The sequence below is a fragment of the Tamandua tetradactyla genome, chromosome 12, assembly GCF_023851605.1.
Source record: "Tamandua tetradactyla isolate mTamTet1 chromosome 12, mTamTet1.pri, whole genome shotgun sequence".
Classification (NCBI taxonomy): Eukaryota; Metazoa; Chordata; class Mammalia; order Pilosa; family Myrmecophagidae; genus Tamandua; species Tamandua tetradactyla.
In genome coordinates this window covers 35,932,864-35,937,380 of record NC_135338.1, presented here as the reverse complement: position 1 = coordinate 35,937,380, position 4,517 = coordinate 35,932,864, and the positions used below count along the sequence as shown (strand labels likewise).

Genomic DNA, 4,517 nt, shown 5'->3' with positions numbered 1-4,517 from the left:
ATCTATCTATAATCTTATCAATTATCTATCTATCTATAATCTTATCAATTATCTTAACATTTGGGAGTAGTTTGTACATATCATGTTGCATGAACACATAATACATCCAAGTACATTTCCTAAGAACAAGGCTATTCATGTATGGAACCACCCTAGGCCAATTTGAAAGTGCCGTGTACTCCAGAAAAGCCATGTCCTTTAATCGTGATTCAATAGTGTAGCATTACACTATTCCTGTGAGGAGGAACATGATGGCCTCGAGTATCTTTGGGACACCTGAAGAAAACCCTCCTTCTTGGGCCAAGTCCACAGATGCCAAGTCCAGTGGTGGTAGGGAAGATAGCGAGTCATCTGGACCCCAGAGAAGGAACTCTACTGAAGCAAGCCCTGGAGACTTCTTAGATCTGAAGGGAGAAAGTGATATGCATGAAACTGTGGACACAGACTTACAAGCCAGCCTGGGACAGAGAGACGAGAAGCCTGTGCCTGCCACGCTGATGCCCAGCCTGGTGGCCCTGGCGCCCGCGTTGTTCAGGAGAAACCCCCCTGGTGGCAAGTCCAGCCTAGTCCTGGGCTAACTCCAACTGCCCTGAACTCTGTTGTTTTATTTGTTTGTTTGTTTTCTCCTTTTGATTAGATTAGCTCCATGTAGCTGTGATGCCCAGTTGTTGTGACCTTTTCATAAGATTATCTCCACAAAGATGTGGTGCTCCCAGCTGTGGGTGTGGCCTCTGGGTTAGGTGGAATGTGACTCCGCCCATTCAGGATGGGTCTTGATTAGTTTACTGCAGCCCTTTAAAAGAGGAAACATTTTGGAAAAAGTTCAGAGCAGATGCAGACACTTGGAGAACAGTTGCTTCAGAGTTGACAGAGACAGATGTTTGGGCATGCTTGGAATGCCGACAGAGAGAGCAGGTGCCTAGACACGGCAAGGTCCCAGCAGATGTTGTTATGTTCCTTCCCATGAAGCTGGAAGCAGTAGAAGTGGGAACAAGGACCAGCAGACACCAGCCACATGCCTTTCCAGATCAACCAAGGTACCTCTCTCTGGATGCCTTAGTTAGGACATATTTATGGCCTTAGGACTATAAATCTATAACTTATTAAATTCCCTTTTTAAAAACTGTTCCATTTCTGGTATATTGCTTTCCAGCAGCATTAACAAATTAATACACACCCCAAGCACAGTTACCAAGTTTAAGAATTTTAACATTGATATATGGCTTTCAGTCCATATTCCAAGTTTTTGGTATGTCCCAATAATTTCCTTTTGGATGTCTTCTCTATTATTAGATCCAGCCTAGGATCATGTATTGCATTTAAGTATCATTGTCTCCTTAGTTGACCTTTTTAAAAATCAAATTCAGAAACACGTATGCAACGTATACTTTTCCATCTCAACTACTTCCAAGCATACCTTTCAGTGGGATTAATCGCATTCACAATGTGGCACTTTCCTTACCACCATCCATCTGGGAACTTTCCCATAACCCCAAACAGAAACCCTGCAGCCATTATGCATTAACTCCCATTCCCCTTTACCCCTACCCCCAGTAACAGGTGCTCTATTTTCTGTCCTTTGCATTTACATAATCTAACTATTTCACACAAGTGGAATTATACAATATCTGGCCTTTTATATATGACTTATTTCATTCAACATGTTGTCTTCAAGTTTCATCCATGGAGTGGTATATACCAAAAGATTCATTCCTTTTTCTGACTGAGTGATATTCCATTGTATGATATACTGTATATATATATATATATATATATTTGTATGCTATACAGTGGGGTCACAATTCATTATTTTTCCATGTGAGTATCCCTTTATTGCAGCACCATTTGTTGAATTTTTGTTTGTTTTTTGTTTGCTTGTTTATTTCTTGTTTGTTTTTGGTGGAAGTACATGGACTGGGAATCGAACCTGGGTCTCCCGCATGGCAGGTGAGAATTCCACCACTGAACTACCCTTGCACCCTCTATACTGTATTTTGTTTATCCATTTATCTGCTGATGGACTTTGGCTTCCATCCTTTGGCTATTATGAATAATGCTTTTGTGAACATTTGTATACAAATATCTGCCCAAATCCTTCCTTTCAATTACTTTGGATTTATACCTAGAAGTGGGATTGCCAGTTCATACTGTAGTGCTATGTTTAACTTTTTGAGATACTGATAAATTGTTTTCTACAGTGGCTGCATCATTTATATTTCCACCAATAATGTATGAGGGTTCCTATATCTCCAAATCCTCATCAGCATTACTTTCTGTTTGTGTTTTTAAATAGCCATTCTAGTGGGTGTGAGGTGGCATCTTTTTTTTTTTTTGGTGGGGGCACATGGTCTGGGAATCAAACCCGGGTCTCCTGCATGGAGGGCGAGCATTCTACCACTGAACCACCCGTGCGCCCTTTCATGTGGCTTTGATTTGCATTTGCCTATGGTTAAGATTGTTGAACATCTTTTCATGTTCTTATCCATTTGTGTTATCTTCTTTGGGAGAAATGTCTGTTCAAGTCCTTTGCTCATTTTTTTATTGGGTTGTTTGTCTTTTTGTTGTTGAATTGTAAGAGTTCTTCATATATTCTGGATATTAAACCCTTATCAGATAGATGGCTTCCAGATATTTTCTCCCATTCTGTTGGTTGTCCTTTCACTTTCTTGATAATGTCTTTAGATGCAAAAAGTTTTTAATTTTTATTCAGTCCAGTGTATCTATTTTTTCTTTTGTTGTTTATGCTGTTGTTGTTTTAAGAATCCATTGTTTAATACAAGGTCTCTAGGCTTGTTTTTGAGCTTTGGTAGGGTGGATCTATAGCAATCTTTACTCTAAGACTGAGTTAGCCATATTGTTAAGGCATTATCTTTCCGGTGTCTTTACAGAATGTTCCTGGTGTCCAGTGAGGTCTCTCCACCCTGACTGGCTGGAAATTGGTACCTCTGTGCTCTGTGTGGTCACCAATCTTAAGGGGGACCCTAAAGCAGATATCTGGAGCTTTTTTTTTCTGCTTAGTTCCCTCCTCTTTGGTACTGTGCTCTTCAAATTCCAGCCACCTCACCCTTCTTGAACTCCAACCTCAATTTCTTTAATTCACTGAGATCGTTCTGCTCTGCTTAGGGTTTCCTTCTCTGAGCTGTGGTGGGGAAAATACCTCGAGGCAGAAAGCTGGAGTGATTGCTTCTTTCTCAGTCCTGTGATGTTTGTCATCTAAAAGTCTGTAAACAGCTGTTTCGTATATTAGTTTTTAAGTTGCTGTTAGCAGGAGAACCAGACTTAAATCAGCTACTTCATCCTAGTGACAAGTGGAAGTTCCCGATCCTGCTTTTGTCATCTGCAAAATAGACATAATTATCGCCAATGACCTCAGAGAGTTGTCATGAAACTCAAATAAGGTCAAGCTCATAAACTTTTCTATAGAAAAATCACAGCATAAATTCTCCTTATCTAACTTTATCACTTCCTAAAGTTGTCCAAGATCAGCCCAGCATCTTCTCTAGCGCCGCCTCTTGAGGATTTGGAAATAAGACACTGGTGGGGTGGCAGAAATCACAGTAATTTCAAGGAAGACCAGTGGGGGCCCCAACTTGGGGGTGTAATCCAGAAGTATCTCACACCTATCGACAAGAATCCCATCTATCTACTCTATCCAGATTTCCGCTTGCAGCGAACAGACCTGAAAAGGTGAGATGGGAGGAAAGACCCAGTTTCCCATGAAATGCTGTGTTATTGTCCATGCCAGAAGCAGAAGTGCAGGTATTATCATTTCATAGTCCTGGCGACTCCAAGGGGCCAGTCTATCAGGAAGACCCTCATAGATCACCGGAGCACTGGCACAGTACTTGGGAATTGCTGTTTTACACAGTATGGCTCAGGTGCAGATCTAGCCTCTTCTTCCATCACTTACCTAACTTCAAGAACAAGCAAGTTGAATGACATTTTGACAACTTTCCCAAGGACCCCTACATAGAGTATACTTCTTGCCTACTTTATCTTATAGGCGGTTGTGTTCTAAAAATTTCTTTCCAAATCATAGCCTTTGGCAGAGAGTACGGAAACTTCTCCATAATTGAGGGGAAAACCAAACATCATCACATGGTGAAGAGCATGGGAAAGGATGGGGCAGAGGACAGGAGCTGATGAAATTTCCAGTGCCTTCAGTAGCGCCTGCTAAGCTATGCTATGTGACTTGCCATTGCAGTCTGGTTTATTATATAGAGAAAAGGACGTAGAGGAGACGCCGAAGGCCTTCCAACCCCAGGTGGTCCTGATATTGCTCATCACACCCTCCACTTCTCCTGCACAGCACTTTTCAGTTTGTAATTGTAGCAGGATGGTGTTCTCTGCTTTTTCCCTCTCTTCACCTCTTTCCATCTTCACCTGTCAGTATTAGGAAGAGAAAGGCTTATCTGTCTTACAGTTGCTCCATGCTAAAGACTCTCAAGGATTCATTTCCTGTGAGGATGCATTCAGCCTCCCAAAGTAGAGCCAGGAACTCTGGTTGGAATTGACGT

At 41.6% G+C, this 4,517-nt stretch overlaps 1 pseudogene; it reads left to right on the top strand.

Annotated features, from left to right (window-relative positions):
* The first annotated feature begins 239 nt into the window (after window positions 1-239).
* On the top strand, window positions 240-621 carry LOC143651303 (jupiter microtubule associated homolog 1 pseudogene; annotated as a pseudogene).
* The last annotated feature ends 3,896 nt before the right edge of the window (window positions 622-4,517 follow it).